Source organism: Scaptodrosophila lebanonensis, unplaced genomic scaffold (assembly GCF_003285725.1).
Source record: "Scaptodrosophila lebanonensis strain 11010-0011.00,11010-0021.00 unplaced genomic scaffold, SlebRS2 tig00000061-arrow-pilon, whole genome shotgun sequence".
NCBI classification, from domain to species: Eukaryota; Metazoa; Arthropoda; class Insecta; order Diptera; family Drosophilidae; genus Scaptodrosophila; species Scaptodrosophila lebanonensis.
The window spans coordinates 2262183-2284327 of record NW_022060554.1 but is presented as its reverse complement, the minus strand read 5'-3'; positions in this window follow the sequence as shown (position 1 = coordinate 2284327).

Below are 22145 nucleotides of genomic sequence, written 5' to 3'. Positions count from 1 at the left end.
ATACTATTGCTATCCATTCATAGCCGTGGTAGACCAAAAAAGGTTTTTTTTCACAATTGATCCCTACAATGGGACAATTTTTACATTTTTTATTCTTTTTTCTTTAAATTTATTATTTTTCTCTTACGTTTTTTTCTGTTTGCCTGGGTACACAACATTTTTCCGTAGTTTTTCCCTCCGTAGAGAAGAGCGACTGCTTTTTCTTCATCGACGGCAGGGTTCACTTTGATTTTTTACTGGAGTTTTCTCTCTTCGTTTGCTTGTTTCTTCTGTATTAGAACGACGTGTCCTGTCACGGTCGCCATGAAGTGAAACCCTTTTGGGTTTCTATCCCGATGTTGTCTCGAACACAAAAACAAACACTTGCGAGTCGTTTGGTAAATCTTTTTTAATTGAAATGTATAAAATGTGCTTAGACTAAAAACTGCGTCGCTGCGTCGCTTCAGCAGAAGTCAGCGGCAGAGCAGCCTTATGTATATATGCTTATATATAACATAAGAGAGTGGTATGCATATATGTCTCATGAGCGGTCAAGAATGCTGACGCGGCTAATTGCGCAAGCTACGTTCAAGTCATTGCACTTGAAAGTGTCGCTGTTTGAATTATGTTTATGCAGCGACAAAGTGTTGCTGGTGTATATATTTGACGGGCACTGGATGCACTCACGACATATGCGCATACTACAGTATATCCTAATTTTAAATTCACATTTGTGTCTTTTCGTGCCTTATTGAGTCAATAAGATCATGCACGAACTCGGAATATGAAACACAGCACTCGTGTCAATGCCGTGCAGCAATGAGCCACAATCAAAAAGCACTGACAATGCCCATATCAATTTGCTAGAGAAAACATTTCAAATCCACCGATACTACCGATATCGATACATAGAAGTTTGAATGCAATAGGCAGAATATCTAAATAATAACATATTTCATGCAATGCGAAGAAGAATATCTCCGTTATTCGGTTACTGCTTTACTATCGTTTACTCAGTCGTTGGCTAGCGATGGTAACTGTAAACTTTTGGGGTTTTGCGACGGGGGGCAACGGTCCCCTGCGTACGCCCTTGTAGTCCGTAAAGAAAATAATCGATTTTCATTGATTCGATTTTATTTTCAAAATTATGTTATGCAATTGGCTCTAATTATGTTGAGTAGGTACTACAAATTTGGAGACGGTCAAAAGAATAAAATATAACAACATATCGTATGAAAAAAAATAACGAAAACAAAAGTTATTAATGAAAACCCTATGCCAAATGTACTAAACAAAGAAAAAATTACTTTTGAAAATGTTAAATAGTTTTTAATTAATTAACATTTCTTGCCCTGTCAGTGGAAGACGAATGTACATATATACATGTGAACATACATTCACACATTAGTGTCTTACATTTTGCTTTGAATATTTCAATCGTTTGAACGCAACTACACGAACAGCTCCTTGTATGTGTGTGTGCATGTTTTTTTTTGTATTCTTTAATATGAATTAAGTAAGGAAGTTAACAGAGAGATGAAGTAAGATATAAAATATATATGAAGCAGCAAAGCTTGCACTCGCCGCCCAAGCGTCCTCGTTAGCGAGCATATTCGCCACAAAATTCGTCGTCGAGGGAGGGGTGCCGTTAGTCGCCTCCCATCGAAGTCTTTCCGCTTCAAAATGAGGGCATTCGAAGGCTGCGTGGTTAGCGTCTTCAATTACTCCTCGGCAGGCGGGACATTCCGCACTGGAGTCGTGCCCGAATCTCTGAAGGTAACTTCTAAAGCAACCATGGCCGCTTGGGAGTTGCGTTAGATGAAAATCAACCTGCCCGTGCGTTCTGTCTATCCACAGTGATACGTCGGGTCAATAGGTCAATAGGGGTCATCCCTGCGATCACTAACACGGCGTCATCCGAAATCGTCCGGAAGCCGGAAGCGGCTGCCCAAATTGGTGCCGCATATAACATTATCGACTTCGTTACGCTCATCAGAAGTAATCTTCGTCCTTGCTTGGAGCCATGCGTGTTGGCCATTATTCGCGACAGGGCCCGTGTTACCTCCGCAGCTTTCTTGTTTGCTTGCTCCAGATGTTCTCGAAAGCATAGCCGTGTATTCAACCTGACTCCAAGGTATGTAATGGAGCGCTTGAATGGAACTAGGAGACCTCCGATGCGAATGTGCGCCTGTTCTACGGTTTTGCGACTGCTGATGAGCACAACCTCAGTTTTGCAAGCCGCCAGTTCGAGGCCAACCGTGGACAGCGAACTCATAATGGTGTCGATGCAGCGATTGCATGCATCTTCCACAGCCTTGATCTCTTTAGCAACGCCTACGATCGCTATGTAGTCTGCGTAACCCACTAGTTCCGTGCCAGGCGGTAGCTGAAGGCGGAGAATTCCGTCGTACATGACGTTCCAAAGCAGCGGCCCTAAGACCGACCCCTGAGGAACTCCAGCGACGACATTAACGGTTTTGGTGCCTGATGAGGAATGGTATCTAAGTAAGCGATTGCTTAGGTAACTTCTAATGGAGCGTACTAAGTGCGATGGTACCCCCTGAGCTGCAAGTGCGTTGAGGATGCATCCCCAATCTGCCGAGTTGAACGCGTTTTTGACGTCGAGGGTCACCACAAGGCAGTATTCCTTTGATCCACCTTTCCACCTGTTGCCTGATATCGCCTTAGATGCGATGTCCACCACTTTGCTGATTGCGTCAATCGTGGACCTCGATTTCCTGAACCCGAATTGGTTTGGAGATAGGCCGATGGCTGCCTCGAGCCTCACGCACAGCAGTCTCTCCAGCACCTTACCGATTGAGTCCAGGAGACAAATCGGCCTGTACGACGAGGGGTCTTCAGATGGCTTGCCAGGTTTTAGCAGCAGGACTAGGTTCTGAACCTTCCAGCAATCTGGGAATATTCCTTCTCTGATGCACTTTCCAAAGAAAGCGGCGAACGTCTCGGGGTGCATGCACAATGCCAGTTTGAGGGCGCGGTTCGGTATTGCGTCCGGGCCCGGCGCTTTGTTGGGCTTCAGGCTGCGAGCGGCTAGTATCACTTCATCCCTCGTGATGTCGTCAATGGTGGGCGATAGTGCGTCTGTGGTGGATATCAGCACTGGCGTCTCTGGTCTCGGGGGGAATAGAGTTGCGACAATCCGAGCAAGGTTCTCGGCATCCAGGGGTGCGTCGCGACCACCAGCATGAATGTGCTTTACTACCAGCTTATACGCCTTCCCCCAGGGATCCTGTTCTACGGAGTCGCACAACTCTAAAAAACATCTCTTCTTGCTTGCTGAGATAGCCCTTTTCAGCAGTCGCCTAGACTCCCGGTAGATATCCTGCCTGAGCGAGAACAAGGGCGAACCACGTGCTCTCTGGGCCCCTCTCCTTGCACTGATGCATGATCTGCGTAGTACTGCGATATCATTATTCCACCAGTAAACTGAAACGTAGTGGCGCCTGTACGTCGAGCGTCTGGCCATGCTGGCGTCACATGCAGTACGAATTTGGGACGCGGCGTCTAGAGCCATGGTCTGCGGGTCCCCGGAGAGGACCACGTGGTCGCTTGCCGTGTAAGCGTCGCTTATAGTCCACTTGGTATGGCTGTGGAGGGAGCTGCTAGCGTACGTCAGGGCGATAATGGAACCGATGCAAGCAAACTCCGACAGAGATAGACTGGGTGGAAGATAGCAGCTGTAGACCCACAGGTCTGCAACTTTAGCTCTCACAAAGAAGTTTCCAGCTTTTGGTTCTGAAAAGGTGAGCTCTCTAGAACCACAAAGCCAAAGAGCAGCCTTGCCGGACAGATCCGCAGCCCATTTGTTGCTACTGCTGGTTTTGTATGGCTCACTTAGTATTGCCAGGCTGATGCTCTCCTCGTTGATTGTCTGCAGCAGCAGGTCCTGCGCTGCGATGCAATGATTAAGGTTGAGCTGAAGGATCCTTAGCATCTTGTTTGTCTTACGGCCTCCTTGTATGCCGGACATTTGAAGCTGCCAGTGGCGTGGTCAGTCGATGGTAGACTCTTTTTTGCGCACAACAAGCTTTTCGAGCTATTTGCCCAGCTTCTGGCTAGGTGCCCCTTTTCACCGCACCTGTAACAGGCATCTTTAAGGTCCTCTACGCTGTTACACCTTGTTGCCATGTGACCGAAACCAAGGCACTTGTAGCAACGTGTTGGTCGGATAACTCCTCGGATGCGGCAGATAACCCATCCTACCCGTACTTTCCCTGTTTCTATCAGCACTCTTGCCTTCTCCACAGGGAGCGATAGTAAAGATATCTGCTGTCCGCCGTTCACCTTGCGGATTGACTTTATAGCATCTAAACCGATGTTAAAGTCCTCTCCAATTGACCTGAGCGCTTCCAGAATCTCCTCTTTGGTGACCAGCTCGTCCAGATCCCGGATCTCCAGCTGGGTCTCCTCCACTAGCGGCTTGACTACAGCCATGCCCTGCAATGCCTCCTCAGCTTCGTGCAGCCTCCCAATGTCATGGGTCGGTGATCTGCTCATTTGTAAAAGCAGACTGCCGTTGCCCGTTCTTCTGATGCTCTGAATGTCGTTCGTTAATGGCTGTAAATCTGGTGCTGATTTTACTGCTTTTAATATGTCAGCATACTGGGCTTCCCTTACACCTTTGGCTATGATAGCATCCGGCCTGCTGGCACGGACAAAGGTGCCTGGCGCTGGACCTTCGTCCAGGCATTGGCCTTTGAAGCGAGATTGGAATCGGTAGGATTGCCATTTCCCTTCACTGTCTGTGCGAAGTCCTTCGGCAGGGTGCCGGGGGCCTGGCCACTCGTAGTTTGCGATGCGGAGGCGGCTTCTGGTCCCGCATCTTATGCTTTTTTGGCGGGGTAGCGCGCTGGGTGCTCTTGGGATCTCTAAGCCTTTTCGGGGTGCCCGTTTGAGGTTGGCTGGACGCTTTAGGCCAGGGCTCTGCTGTTTGTACGCCGATTTCGCTATAGGACGGCTTCACTCCAATGCCTGACCAGTCTATCTTGCTGTATATCGAGCTATACAGCCTCAACATTTCTGCAAACAGCTCTTTGTCCTGCTGGTTGACGTGACGTTTATGTTGGCCTTCGAAAAGGCGGCAGACGGACTGCAAGTGGGTACCCAGCTCCTGCATCTCTGTCTGAGTGGCGGTTGGTTGGGCTGGAAGGCCGTTTGGCACCGTTTTTTGCCGGCAGAGGCGAGACCGGTAAAGGCGTTGTAGACAATGTCGTTGCCAGAGGCGTTGAAAATGGCGTGTTTGGCGTGTTTGCCGGCTCGGCTGAGTTTGCTACACGCAAAGATGCTGCAGGGGAGCATAGTAGTGGAAAGCTCTGAAGGGCCACTGACGGTGGAGCTGACTTTGGTGGAGATCTGGCCACCAAGGACCTTCGCGCGAAAGGGTTCACGTCGGTTACCATTTCATTGGTTTTTAGCCAAAGCTCGTCAACTAAGATTGCCAGCGGAGGGCCTTGCGAGAATGGGAGAGGCGCCTCCAAGTGGGACTTTGGTTGTGCTGTCCCGTTACCGCCCTGTATGCTGTGTGATCCTTGCAATTGTTGCACCCCCGGTGACTGGTCGGTGGGAGCCACCTTCTGCAGCCCCTGCAGTTGTACGTCTGTCATCGAGGCAGGTTCTTGCGAGTTCCCTCGGTGGTCAGGAATTTCTTCTTGACAGGATGGGGGTTATCACGCCCCTGCTTGGTCGCCAGAGCCCCAATCAGGTACGCCGCCGATGCGGTAGGGGTTGGAATATAGCCCGTCCGGCCTTTGTACAACTCGCCTTAAACTCAGCCCCAAAACTTCCAGCTCCTAAAAGGCTGCACCGCGATTTGGGGTATAAAATACGAATTGCCGAGTGATCCTAAAAGCATGCAGCACTAGTGCTGCAATTTTCTTGGCCGTGACCGCCCTCTGGTGACTAAGCCTGGCGTCCTTTGTGGGCCAGCTGGTCGGCTTACAGATGGCAAGGTGCAACTCTACGTCAGCTGGGCAGCAGCCAGCTGATTTAAATGCAACTGTGAGGCTGCCTATATTGTTCTGCCTACATTTGTAAAGCGAATCCTGTATTTTTATAATTTGAAAGTCCTTGAATGCAAAGATTTAGTTACGTAGATTACATTACCCAAATTTTAAATCGATCGGACAAAATTTATAACATAAGCTCTTAATTTGAAAAAGTGATTAAATATTAAAACCCCAATAATTCAAGCTCCAACACAAATTTAGTAAGCGCTGAGACGAAGCTGAAGCCAAAGCTTAAGACGAATTGCTTCCGTTGCAAGAAAGCTGACAGTTGTTCATTGTAAATGACAAATTCGGTGCATATTTATTTTCGTTAGTCAACATTTTTACAATGGTCGATGTTCTTTATTACTTGTCCATCAATGAATTTTTATTTTTGTATGTTATAATTTCTTTGGTTTTTGTTATACTCTTTAAATTATTAAAATTCTTAAAATACTCTTTAAATTTAGTCGCCTGGTGGGAGTGGGTTATATTGGGGGTGCCGCAACACTGTGCGCTCACAAACGTATATTATTTTATTTATTAAAAATCACGTGTTGTTTTGAGGGAGGAAGGAAATGAAGTTCTAAGCGATCAGTTATAGTTATATTAATAATATTAATAATATAATAAATACAAAATATTCAATATTTATTTATAAATTTCATGAAGGAACTTAAAAAGAAAAAAATCTAAATGTGCATGACAAAGAAAAAAAAGAAGTTCGGTACTGGCCTGTAGTATTTAAATTATGTAGTCAAAAAAAAATGGATTTCAATTTCGAATATACAATTCCCAAAATGAGGAAGAAAAAAACTATGAAGAAAAAAATGATATGAGCAAACGACAATTGCATATGTCTGGTGTACCATCAAACAAAGAACCGCGAAATGTCTTAATGCTTTGAGGCCAATGACCGACTTAAAGCACACAGTTGACTACGATATGTCGGCATTACTTCGAATTAGTATGGGAATTTCAAGAGAGAGTTATTGAACATTGCGGTTTCTGCCCGCTTAAAATGAGCGCTTTAAGAGTATAAGTATAAGGTAACAAAAAATAATAAAAGAGCGCACTTACGGTTTCGACTCCGAATCCCACTGCGAAAGATCTTTCGGCATTGTTCGACATGCTTTTCTGAAAAAAATTTGTTGTTGTTTATTTTTTTTCTTTTTTCTTGCTTTATTTAAATGCATTCATTAAAACACTCATTTTCGATCAAACAGCAAAAAATAAAAAATGAATCAAAAAAATAACTTTAACAATAACTATATGAAGGCTCTTTAACTTTAGAAAGGATCAACACAAAATTCACAACCAATCTTGGCTCTACACGGCGCTTACAGATTGCGGCACTGCATAACCTCACTTTCTTATTTTTCACTGCCGGCACATTTTATATAAGTAATTTAACCTATGAGCAAATTCACATTCTTTCCTACGGCGTATAAAATAAGGAAAACTGGCATCAGGAAACAAAAAAAAACGAATTCGGCAGCTTCTTCACTAGCACGCTTTTGATCCACTTTGGGAGTCGCTTAGATCAACCAAGAAACGTAATAATTTGCTACTGGGCATGAGCGCAAGGTCCATCGGCGTATACATTCGCGCACCAACTGCTGCGCTTAAATTTCTTGTGTCCGCCAGAGAGTACGCGAAATTATTTCTGGCCTAAATTAAAATTGTATGCAAGTATTTTTTTTCACTATGAGAAAAAAGCACGTCTGCTCCGATGTTACGACCCTGCTTTTCCACTTTGGGCAACGCCGGCTGACTCATCGGATCCTCTCCTTTGGTATGGGTCCCAACCCCATGCCCGCGTGAGTCGCACAATAACCGATAACTCGGTTCATCATCGATTACGAACATACACAGCACGCCATCACTACAACTAATTCGACGCGCAATAACAAAACGAAATTCAAACGTAAACACACCAAAATAGCTAGCATCAATCAAAACAAACGTAATGCGGGAAAAAGTAAACGGATCAACACGGATACGAACGTCAAACTACGTATGTGAAGACGGACAGGCATTTGACAACTGCACGGGACTTAGCTGGAATATCCCTGGCGTACCCACTCTGCCAGTATCCAGCGCAAAATTTCTATTGGATACAGTAACATCAGGGCGGTGTTTGGGCTATTCGATGACCCAGGTGAGTCTCCCGCCACTACTTATGCAACCTTAATGCATTATTATTGACAGTGCGACCATAAAAAAAAGAATTTCCAATTACGTGGTTACAGATATATAGCACTTTTTATGTGAAGGACCGTAAATATTAATAATTGTTTGTGTACATGAATTTGGTGTGAAGGGGGTGGCTGCTGGATAATTGTAGGGGGCCTTTTCTCTTCCCAAATGAAGACAGCTGGTACTTGTGATAGTGTGTTGATGTTTATTGGGTGTTTTGTATGTTTTACTTGTACAATTTGTTTAATGTACAATGTTGGTGTGTAGGTTAGTATGTAATTGAAACGGCGGGGGGCGCTAACACTGTGCGGTGTAAATCTGCGCGAAAATATTTTGTGACTAAACTTAAAGCGCAGAGAAGGCTGCGCTCGCAGCTTAAACGGTCGCGTGGGAGGTGGCCTCGGCTGTGGTGGATTTGTGCCTGGCCGCCTTAACACCGTACTACTCCCGTAAACATCCCGCCCTCCTTGCAACATATTGCAAAGAAGGCACATAGAAAGTGGGAGGACACGGCCAGGATATGAGCCGTAAGACACGGAATGCTCGTAGGCCAGGCAATTCGGTCCGAAGGCGCTTCTCGCGATTAAGCCTATGGAAACGGTTACACCGCCGTAGTGCATGGACCCTTCGGCAAACGCGGCAGCGGAATGAGTTAACTCTCCGGGGCTGGGTGCTCTTCACCGTCCCGGTAATGAGTGGTGCCATTTTGAGAAGGTGAAGCTTACAGCTGTGAATTTCTATGCGGAAGTGGCTGCCGATGTGGACGCCGTTGTGGGTGCCTGGGTGATGACGCCATTGTGCGTAGTGTTGTCGGCGAGCCATTGCCAGAGGGTGTTGTATGCTTTGAGAATGGTCCTCCTGAACGGTATGTAGCAGTCCTGTAGTGTGCTCCGAAGATTTGGAATCATGCGGTGAGGCTCCCACTGGAAAAGGTATGTGAATCCGATGCAATAGATTTGGCTTTGGAAGTCGCTACTGGGCCGCTCAATATCCAACCCAACTCTTGACCCAAAGCGTGCCACAAATGTTTCGTTAGAGACCGTCCAATAAAATCGATTGAAGCATATCCGCATCGATAAGCATGTCTATTTCCGAAGTTAACAAGAAGAAAGAATGGTAAATTTCGCAGGTCTCTCAGTGTGTCGTGGGGGATCGTGCAAGATGCCTGCCAAAGTCGGAAGAATGACAGCCGAAATGTGCCCTCTTAATCGAGTTGATCAGCACACATGCTGTGTGGACCGTGCCTGCGAGAGAATATTCACTACAGCGGTGCCTAGAAGTACACCTAGAATATTGGATGCGAAGTAAGTCTGTACATTCTCTTGTGGAGTCGTGGATGTTGTGATTTGGAGTAGGATCAGACGTGGCGTGCGTAAGTAAGCTTTACTTGGATTTAAAGCAGTGGACTGTATATAGTGAATGAACGTTGTAACAGCTACTGCGTGCGTGGATACGACTGTAGCTGGGGTCGATGGAGGAGATCCACGGTGCAGAAGTGTATGGTGGCGCTGGTTGCATGTGAAACAGCTATGGGCACTAGTACACTCCCTTAACTGATGCCCTCTGGCAAAACAGTTAAGGCAGAGTTTTTTTGTTTAATGGCAGCTGCCCTCTCATCGACGTTCATTTGCAGGAACCGAGGGCATAATCCGATTGGATGGTTTTCCTTAGCGCATAGCGAGCGTGTTGTCGCCTTGACGTTAATCTTCGCCTCCAAAGATTTCACCCTTTTGAGTTCAAACTCTTTCCGTGCAAGGGGTTTGGATTGATGCTGCGCGTTGGGAGAACGTTTTAAATCCTCACGGAAAGTGGGCCCGCCCGCGAAGTCCCCTGTAAACGCGATGTCACAGGGTGGAAGACTAAATCCCATTGTGTGACGTGGCGCTGGCTCTATTTGCTCACTCAGCTGAGCCATGCACCGCTCATAAACTCATACTTGGCCTGTATAAGGAACAACTCACCCCTGCTTTCTTTGGTGGCTGCACGGGCAAGTGGTCTGGTGCATCTCTCGTTTTCCTGATTCACGCTGTCTCACAATTCCTTAAGCTCGTCGCGGCGGATCTTGAGTGTGAATAGGGACGCGTTGGCCGAAGAAGCGGCACCAATTCTTATTCACCTTATTATGTACCAATACGAAGCCATTGAAGGTATTTAAATTAAGATTTTCTGTTGTTGACAAAAAATTGTTCAGTAGTCCGTAACATTTTTGTTCTCGCCAAAATATATCGTTTAACGTACACACATACCCACTATAACTAATAAAAACAAGTAAAAAAGCTAAAGTCGGGTGTCCCGACTTTGAAATACTCTGTAAGAAAATTTAAAAAAAAAAATGTGATCGATTTTACCTCTCTCGGTATTCGAACTCACGTAAAGGGTTTATAATTGCACATTTACATAGCAATTGCGGTTGTGTGAGTGTATGTATGCCTATGCGCATCTATTCGTGTCTGTGTAAACATGTGTGCAGTCAACCAAAGCATCAGCATCAACAACAGCCGCGGGCAGCGCTCGAGCAGCACTGCAGCATCAAATATATTTATGGCTATAACTTCTCGTTAAATCGGTCTATCATAGTGAAACTTGGCATACGGACACATAATAACCAACTGGGGGTATTTCCATTATTACGGGAGTTACGATTTGCGGGGTAGAGGGGAGAGGGATGGAAATTCCAAAATATATATATTTTCTGCGTATTCACATAATGCATCTGGGACTAAAATTTGGTGTTCCTAGGTCTTATAGTCTCCGAGATATAGGCGATTATACGAATGGAAAATCGGGAAAACCCCCATAGGGGGGAAGTGGGGAGGAAAATCAAAAAATAAAACAAACTCGTATAGAATACACATATAAGGCATCTTTGTGCAAAATTTGGTGTTTCTATCTCTTATAGTCTCTGAGATCCAGGTGTTCATACGGACGGACAGACAGACAGACAGGGCTAAATCGACTCGTCTTGTCATGCTGATCAAGAATATATATACTTTGTGGGGTCTGCTACGCCTCCTTCTGCCTGTTACATTTTTCAGCTCGCGCAAACCTAATATACTCTTTTACATTTCATGTACAGAGTATAAAAATGGAATTGTCAAGCAGATTTATTGGAGGCTTCTTAAAATCCGTATCGTTGTGTTTTGGCGAATTCAAAATTAATAACTTAAAATGCCCCGCAGAAACAAGCTAAACACAGAAAATAAAAAAAAATCAGATCTATGGCTGATTGTAACATTAAAGTCGTCATTATTACTAAAGCAATAATTAAACATTAGAATACCGTCTCAAACTTATTAAATTTCCGCAAAAATATGCTCAAAACCACCGGAAAGGGGTTGTTGGTGACCTAACTAAAAGGCATATTCGAGCTTTGGTAACCACCAAAGTGCGCTGCGCCGTAACCAGGAGAATTAAAGATGTCAATAACTACAGGCTACAGTTACAACAAATTTGCAGAAAGGAAATGAGTGTCCAATATGACGCCAAAGTACATAAACCAATGCTATTGCACCGACATTTTACGAAAAATACAATTTTTGGGACAGGGAAGTCAACTTCAGCGATGAAAAATGTTTAAATTAGATGGCCAAGATATAAACCAAAAGTATTGGCGCGACACAATCAATCCCCGACAGATGCAACAGATGCAACCATGTATACGGATCTCCTGGATCTCCATATCCATGGAGAAAATTCAGCAAGATAACGCTCCAATACACGTTTCACGAGAAATATCCCCTTAATGCAGTGGCCTGTAATAAGTTCGGATCTAAATCTAGTTGCTTCAGCTAGGAAGCTGAAATTTGGACACAAGATCTTATAGTGAAAGTGCGCACTGAGAAGGGATTTGGGAAAATTCTAGCTCCAAGTGGTGGAAAACGGGCTCCAATCTACAATCAGCCATAGATCTGATTTTTTTTTATTTTCTGTGTTTAGCTTGTTTCTGCGGGGCATTTTAAGTTATTAATTTTGAATTCGCCAAAACACAACGATACGGATTTTAAGAAGCCTCCAATAAATCTGCTTGACAATTCCATTTTTATACTCTGTACATGAAATGTACAAGAGTATATTAGGTTTGCGGGAGCTGAAAAATGTAACAGGCAGAAGGAGGCGTGGCAGACCCCACAAAGTATATATATTATTGATCAGCGTGACAAGACGAGTCGATCTAGCCCTGTCTGTCTGTCTGTCTGTCCGTCTGTCCGTCCGTATGAACACCTGGATCTCAGAGACTATAAGAGATAGAGACACCAAATTTTCCACAAAGATGCGTTATGTGTGTATTCTATACGAGTTTGTTTTATTTTTTTGATTTTCCCCCCCACTTCCCCCCTATGGGGGTTTTCCCGATTTTCCATTCGTATAATCGCCTATATCTCGGAGACTATAAGACCTAGGCACACCAAATTTTAGTCCAAGATGCCTTGTGTGAATACGCAGAAAATGTATATTTTGGAATTTCCCTCCCTCCCCCCTCTCCCCCGCAAATGCGATTTTCTCTAACTCCCGTAAGTGCAAATACCCCCAGTTAGTAATTATGTGTCCGTATGCCAAATTTCATTATAATAGACCGATTTAACAAGAAGTTATAGCCATAAATATATTTGCTGATGCAGCGCTGCTGCAGCGCTGCTCAAGCGCTGCCCGCGGCTGTTGTTGATGTTGCTGTTTGGTTGACTGCGAAAATGCTTACACAGACACGAATTGATGCGCATAGGCATACATACACTCACACAGACGCAATTGCTATGTAAATGTGCAATTATACACCCTTTACGTGAGTTCGAATACCGAGAGAGGTAAAATCGATCCAATTTTTTTTTTATTTATTTTTTTTTTTATTTTCTATAATTATTGTAAACATATGTACAGAGTATTTCAAAGTCGGGACACCCGACTTTAGCTTTTTTACTTGTTTTTTTTATTTTCTTAATTTTTTTATTTTCTATAATTATTGTAAACATATGTACAGAGTATTTCAAAGTCGGGACACCCGACTTTAGCTTTTTTACTTGTTTTTTTTTTTTTGTGCAAAAGCAGAAGCTTGTATTAAAATTTCTGCATTATGACAAGTGAGCGTCTTACATAGGCATATAATACATACATACACACAATCATTTGCAATAAGTGCTAAGCTTTGGCAATATTAATTTCTTTAGTTTTCTTTATCTTATTGAGATCGAAAGTTTTGAAATAGACCTGCTTGTATAGATTATACTTACATAAACAGCAACATCTGGAAACCATGGAGGCCTTCATCGGATTTTACAGAGGGTGAGTCAAACTTGCATATATACTATCTATTTCTTTCTTATTTTCGATCGTCAAGTGATATTGTTAAGTTAATTTCAAATATTTAAAAGTACGTCTTTTAAAGTTTCGGGGTCAAGGCCCTTGAAAGCTTTCGCCAACGATTAAACATATGATGCCCAGCATCGCAGCTTTTTTTTAAGTTTTAAATTTTTTTTTTGATTTCTGATACAGTTCGGTACTGTTTACTGTTTTACTAGCGACTGAAAATGAAATCTGTGATTTTATGCTCTCGTTGCACTTATGCTTATCTATAAATACACCGTACGCTCTGATATAATTTTTCGTTGTTTTGAGTAAACAAACTTACATATATTCGCAATTATGAATTACTTTTTCTTATGCAGAATACCCTTAGTTAAAATATTCTTATGTGCTATTGATGAATTTGAAACTTTAATTTTACTTTGAATATGCTTTTCTTTTATTTACTTATATGTTATAAATGAAAAAGAATGGAATTTAATTTGACTTTAGTCGTTTTCATTATTATTATATTGAATAATATAATTAAAACAGTTTGTCCTGACTGACTGACTGATTGGTGATCAACGCACAGCCCAAACGGTAAAGGCTAGGAAGCTGAAATTTGGACTCAAGTATCCTTTCATAGTCTAGGTGCCCACTAAGAAGGGATTTTGGAAAACTCGAGCTCCAAAGGGGGGAAAACAGGCTCCAACGTTTGTATGAAAAATCTACAGTTTTCATCTGATTAACTTCAAACTTAGTTTGTATACTCTCAGAACAATTCCAAGAAACTGTATACTTGGTTTTTGATATTTTTTTGGGGTCTAAAATATGGGTTTTCTGTAAAGTTTTCCTGTAAAAAAAATGTTGGGGCACAAAAGCAAACCGCGTCAACAGCCCACAGCCCAAACGGTAAAAGCTAGGATGCTGAAATTTGGGCTCGAGTATTCTATCATGGTGTAGATGCGCACTATTTTGGAAAATTCGAGCTCCAAAGGGAGGAAAACGAGCTCCAAAGTTTGTTTGAAAAATCCGCATTTTTCAACCGATCGACTTAAAACTTAGTTTCTAAAATCAATTAAAGAATACAAACAAAAATGCATACTTAGATTTTCGAACAGTTTCACTCTGAACTTCTTTGAGACAAGACGTGTTACTTCTGCGTTCCCCGTAGTGCCAAAAAGCTCAACAGCAAAAGCTTATCAGCTAATTAGCTAAAAATAGACAACTGCACAAAAACAAAAAAATTCAAACACAACAAAAACAAGAACAAAAAACACCCGTCAAAGTGCTGGGCCTGAGCCCGAGAAAAACAACAATGGGAGAACCGCCCGACAAAAATCGAATAACAATAACAACTTACAGCAAATATAACCTAAATAACTCTAAATATATTGTAATTAACAGAAAAGACAACAAATCATTCGAAAATGTCTCACCCTTCCTAATAAAAAAAAACAATAGACTACACCTGTGGAAGTGAAGTGGAATCTTGCAAAAAAACCCGTGCCGGCACCTTATTAGTCAAAACAAAAAACTCCTTACAAACAATGAAATTATTAAAACTTAAAAACATGGCAGATATTGAGGTAGATACAACGGAACATAAAACCCTTAATTTTTCAAAGGGAGTAATTTACTGCAATGAATTGCGAAACATTGAGGAAACAGAAATACTAAACGAATTAAAACCACAAAATGTAACCGAAGTGCGCAAAATATTAAAAAAAAACAAGTAAAAAAGCTAAAGTCGGGTGTCCCGACTTTGAAATACTCTGTACATATGTTTACAATAATTATAGAAAATAAAAAAAAAAATTTGATCGATTTTACCTCTCTCGGTATTCGAACTCACGTAAAGGGTGTATAATTGCACATTTACATAGCAATTGCGTCTGTGTGAGTGTATGTATGCCTATGCGCATCAATTCGTGTCTGTGTAAGCATTTTCGCAGTCAACCAAACAGCAACATCAACAACAGCCGCGGGCAGCGCTTGAGCAGCGCTGCAGCAGCGCTGCATCAGCAAATATATTTATGGCTATAACTTCTTGTTAAATCGGTCTATTATAATGAAATTTGGCATACGGACACATAATAACTAACTGGGGGTATTTCCAAAATTTTAGTTCGAAATTCCAAGAATTACGGGAGTTACGATTTGCGGGGTAGAGGGGGGAGGGAGGGGAATTCCAAAATATACATTTTCTGCGTATTCACATAAGGCATCTGGGACTAAAATTTGGTGTTCCTAGGTCTTATAGTATCCGAGATATAGGCGATTATACGAATGGAAAATCGGGAAAACCCCCATAGGGGGGAAGTGGGGGGGAAAATCAAAAAAATAAAACAAACTCGTATAGAATACACACATAACGCATCTTTGTGCAAAATTTGGTGTCTCTATCTCTTATAGTCTCTGAGATCCAGGTGTTCATACGGACGGACAGACGGACAGACAGACAGACAGGGCTAGATCGACTCGTCTCGTCATGCTGATCAAGAATATATATACTTTGTGGGGTCTGCCACGCCTCCTTCTGCCTGTTACATTTTTCAGCTCCCGCAAACCTAATATACTCTTGTACATTTCATGTACAGAGTATAACAAGAGCAGTGCATGGTAGAAACTGGCCTAATAATAATTACATTCGACTCACACACCCTCCCAGAATCTCTAAAAATTGGATATGAGAACACACGAGTCCGTCCGTACATCCCGTTTCCACTGAGATGCAAAAAATGCCTACGATTTGGCCACCCAACTCCGATCTGCAAAAGTTCAAATGAAACTTGCAAAAACTGCTCTCAACCGATGCACACAAACGAAAATGAAACCTGCTCCAATGAAAAATGCTGCCTTAATTGCATAAACAACCCCGAAACTCAAGCACACCAACACCAAACACAACCATAACATCATCCACTACGCAGCGCAACACAAAACCGTCAACTACCCACCAAAGAAACACCCCATTTTCATTCACATCCTACCACGACCTTTTATCAGAGACCCCAACTACATCAGCCAACAGCAAATACACTTCAACACCGCATCAACACCATCACATAGAAGACATGGATATGGACGTAGACAACCTCAACAACTCTCACACTTTAACAAGCGAAAAAACTAAAGACTTAAAATTAAGAATATTTTCTAAAGAAAAAAACAACACCCTTTCAACAAACCTTAAACCCACAAAACCCAACATACAAAAAACAAAAGCTTCAAACAAAAACAAACATAAAAACAATAGCGACAGCGACTCCATCTAACACCCATTAGGCGCTGTAATCGTAATTATTACAAAGTAAATACACAACACAGTCATTTTATTCTTCTTTTTCTTTAAATTCAAATAAAACAAAATGTCCATTAAGATTGTTCAATGGAACATAAACGGTTACGTAAACAATTACAGAGAACTCCAAATAATAATTAAAAAACATATGCCACATATACTATCTTTACAAGAAACACATATAATACACACCAACTACATTCCCACACCTATCAACTACACATTAATAGCAAAAAACAGTTCACCTTCATATGGGGGTGTAGCTCTCCTGATACACAACTCCCTTCAATCCCAAAATATAACTCTGAACGACGGCTTCGACGCAGTATGCGCAGAGTTAACATCAAAACTCAAATTTAGAGTAATATCGGCCTACATTGCACCTAATCAAAGTTTTTCATTAAAAAGCTCCAAATTGTACTGGAAAGTTCAACCATACCCACAATAGTCACAGGCGACTTTAACGGTTGGCATACAAGCTGGGGTTCAAAGACAACGTTAGAGGTAAAATACTCGAAAAATTTATAACCCAATCTAACTACATCCTACTAAATGACAGTTCACCAACACACCTTAGCACACACAATACACTAACGAACATCGACATAACTTTCAGCAGCCCAATATTACAAATCGACAGCACATGGTACACAGAAAATTACCTATTTGGAAGCGACCACTTCCCCATCATAATAAAACTATTTAACTCTAACCTAATAACAACCAAAACCTTTTCCTCCAAACCCATTTTCATCACCGACAAAGCCAACTGGGAACAATTTTCAAAACTTACAGAAAAGTACTCCTCACAGCTAGAAACAAGTACAAACATAAACAAAGAGGCAGCCACAATACAAAAAATTATTATATCTAGCGCACATAAAACAATTCCTCAAACACACCCCATGACCAAACCACATAATGTTCCTTGGTGGAACAAAACCCTACAAAAACTTAGAGACGAAAAAATAAAGAAATGGCACACACTAAAAAGAAACATCTCTACGGTTAATATTATAGAATTTAAAAAAGCGAATGCTTAGAAGAACCCTCAAAGAAGAAAAAAATCAGCATTCACAAATTCACAAGACAAATAGCACCCGACACACGTCCAAAAACAATCTGGAGCAATATCAGATGATTCTGTGGCATAAATCCCCAAAAACATATTCACTGCATCCTTAACCCATCCACAAATGAAAACACCACCAACAAGTCAGAAATAGCAGAACTCTTCTGCAAAAACTTCTCTGACGAATCAACTGACCAAAATTTCTCCACTACATTTACAAACACAAAACAAGCATCACTTAACAACCTCCTCAACTATACATACACCCCTAGAAAAAGAGCTACCGAAATAGAAAAAGAAATAACATTAATCGAATTTACATCAGCCCTAAGCACATTAAAAGGTAATACACCCGGACTAGACAGAGTAAACTATTCCATGATAAAAAATGTAGACAGGAAAACAAAATGCCGAATAATTAACCTCCAAAACTCCATACTAAACAATTACATCCCCCAAGCTTTCAAACACAGCATTATAATTCCAATCGCAAAACCCAACGCAGACAAAACTATACTAAACTCCTACCGACCAATATCACTGAATTCATGCCTATCAAAAGTGCTTGACAAAATAATAGCAAACAGGCTGTGGTGGTTTGTTTCTAACGATAAACTAATCCATAACAGTCAAACTGGTTTCAAGAAGGGGAAATCAGCTATAGATAGTCTACTATTAATAGACCACCTATTAGCAAGATCCATCTCCAGAAGAAACCAAACATCTATAATATCCTTAGACTTTGCAAAAGCCTTCGACAGAATCGGACTACACTCAATACTACACCAACTCACGGAATGGAAAACGGGACCAAAAATACTAAACTACATAAAAAATTTCATGACAAACAGAAAAATTACAGTGCGAATAAACAACACCCTTTCCCCTTTCCACCCACTCCATAACGGCATCCCCCAGGGTTCACCACTCTCAGTAGTCCTATTCGTAATAGCCTATAACAAACTCACCACAATGATCACCCTACACCCAAATATTAATCTAAGCGCCTACGCAGATGATTTTAACATAATAATAAAACTAAAAAATAGAAAAAACATCAATATAAACCTAGAACCAATTCTCAGAACCATACTAGATTGGGCCGATTATTCAGGCGCCATGCTCTCCACCACCAAATGCAGACACATGCACGTCTGCAGAAAGCACAACTGTGAATGTACCCTAACAACAGGAAGCATACAAATCCAGAATGTCTCATCACTAAAAATTCTAGGCCTTCATTTTAACAACAAACACATATGGAATACACACACTGAACAGCTCACACACACCCTTAAAAGAACAATTAATATAATAAAATGTCTAGCAAACTCAAAATTTAACTGCAACACTTCCACACTAATAAACGTCACAAAAGCAATACTTTCCTCAAAAGCAGATTATGGTCTTCCCATTTATGGGCACTGTCCAAAAACAAGAGAGAACGCTACAGTCGAGCAAGCCCGACAGTGTAATACCCTGTACCCAGGTAAACTTCCGTCACTGAGTTATATGCGCCCATAGCAGCAGCAAAAAGAGGAAGAAGAAGAGCGAACTTGTTGCTGCAGTTTGGGGAGGTTGTACTGGCGAGAATTTGTTTCGCTAATAACTTTTCTTAGAATTGACCGAATTGAATAAAATTTTATACAACAGTAGACAATTATATATTAATTATGTGTGCAAAGTTTGGTTTAGGTAGCATTTGAAATGTGGACGCTATTGACGAAATTCTGTAGCGGGGGAAGGGGGGGAAAATTAAAAAAAACATAAACTCGTCCTTACTCGGACCTAGGAGAATCTGGATGCCAACTTTGGTTATTCTAGCTTTTATAGTTTCTGAGATCCTCGCGTTCATCCAGACGGACGGACAGACGGACAGACGGACGGACATGTCTAGATCGATTTTTCTCGTCATGCTGATCAAGAATATATATACTTTATGGGGTCGGAGATGCTTCCTTCTGTATGTTACATACTTTGCACAAACCTAATATACCCTTTTTACCCTACGGGTACAGGGTATAACAACCTTACGACCCATAAAAACCTCACTCAACACAGGATTTAGAATTGCTCTAGGAGCATTCAAAACCACGCCCACTAAAAACATACAATATGAAGCAAAATGTTCCACATTAGAAGACAGACGTGAACTTCTAACTGCTAACCTGATAAAATCCCTAATTGCAGCAAAAGACTCCCCACTTATCAACATACTCAAAACATACCGACCACCTAGACGTATACAATATAACTCAACAATAGATCACATAATTAAACATAGCCAAGCCCACAATCTACCCTTTCAACCCACAAGACTACTCAGACAGACTACCCCCCCATGGAACGTAAGCCAAATAACTACCGACACAACACTGAGAAACCTCAATAAAAAAGACACAAACCCACAAAGATACCGAGCTGAATTTATTAAAATTAAAACTAAAGACAATAATAAACACACATATATCTATACAGACGGATCCCAAAATAACACCACCACTACCTTCGCCATCACAAACGAAACCGAAACAACTAAATCCTACCTCCTGCCCCACTACTCCTCTGTATTTTCTGCAGAACTCATTGCAATAGTCGAAGCTCTCGAAACCCTAAAAAATAGAAAAGGCAAGTTCTGCATATGCACCGACTCACTCTCTGCAATAGACGCAATTAACAACGCCAACAATAACGAACACTATTCCTCTCATGCTCGCAATATTATGCAAAAATCATTCCCAAAGTTTAAGCTGCTTTGGTGTATACCAATCTCCAAGAACATGCCCCTTTGCAATGACACCATTTCAATTGAACACATACTTTCCAACTGCAATAGCCTAAAACACCAAAGACAAGCAATATTTAAAAACACTGACCCTCTCCAATGTCTATCGAATCCCACTTCCTCAAACATATCAAACATTCTAAGATACCTATAAACTACAAACTTATATCATAAGATCTAAGATCAAATAAATGTACCTAAACTAAGTAGACTACCCTAAACATCCCCTGTACATATGTATATAAACACACATACAAATAAGAAAATTCATGTAAATAACATAAAAACCACACATCTATTGAGCTGAAGGCCTCTGTTGCCATAGCTTAAAAAAAAAAAATAAGCTAGCCTATACTTTTATTATTATTAAGTTAGCTCTTAAATAAATAAATAAATAGATTTTCGAAATTTGTGTTGGAGCTTGAATTATTGGGGTTTTAATATTTATTCACTATTTCAAATGAAAATATTGTGGTATAAATTAGGTTCGATCGATTTAAAATTTGGATAATGTAATCTACGTAACTAAATCTACAACTTTGCATTCAAGGACTTTCAAAATATGCATTTTACAAAAGCAGGCAGAACAAACAATACAAAATATCAAACAGTTGGGGACAACTAAGTATACATACACACACATACAAACAGCTGTTCGTGTAGTTGCGTGCAAACGATTGAAATAGCCAAAGCAAAATGTGAGACACTAATGTGTGAATGTCCATACATATGTGCACATCTATGTATGTACATATGTATCTACATATGTATGTATGTACATTCGTCTTGCACTGACAGAGCAAGAAATGTTAATTAATTGAAAATTATATAACATTTTTAAAAGTAATTTTTTCTTTGTTTAGTGCATTTGGCATTAGGGTTTTCATTAATAACTTTATGCAGCAACAACAAATATCAAATAGTTGAGGACATCACATACACACACTCACACACACAACAAGCAACAGTTCGTGTCTATGTGTGCGGTTCTCTACGTACGGTTGAAAAAGTAAAGAGAAACATACATATGTATGTATGTATGTATGCCTGTGTATGAATATAGCATGTATGTACATTCGTATTAATGTATACATTGGGCAATCGAACACAATTGTTTGATTGTAAAAAAAATAATGCTCTAAAAACAACAACAACTGCAAGTCATTGGCTCGCTCTTCTTCTTTCGTTTTGACCATTTAATGTTAATTGCAAAGGCAAAACGCCAAAAGTTTACAGTTACCGTCGCTAGGCAACGACTGCGTAAGCGATAGTAAAGAAGAAACCGAATAACGGAGCTACGCATATTCTGCTTCGCATTGAGGGCAGATGTATGTATGTACATATATGATTTGTTCTTTTTGATCTCAATAAATAATTAGATTTTATTATTTAAATATTCTGCTTATTGCATTCAAACTTCGATATTTTGATGGTTTCGGTGACTTCAACTATCGAAAGTGTTATTCTAGCAAATTGAGATGAGAATTGTCAGTGCTTTTTGATCGTGGCTCATCGCTGCAC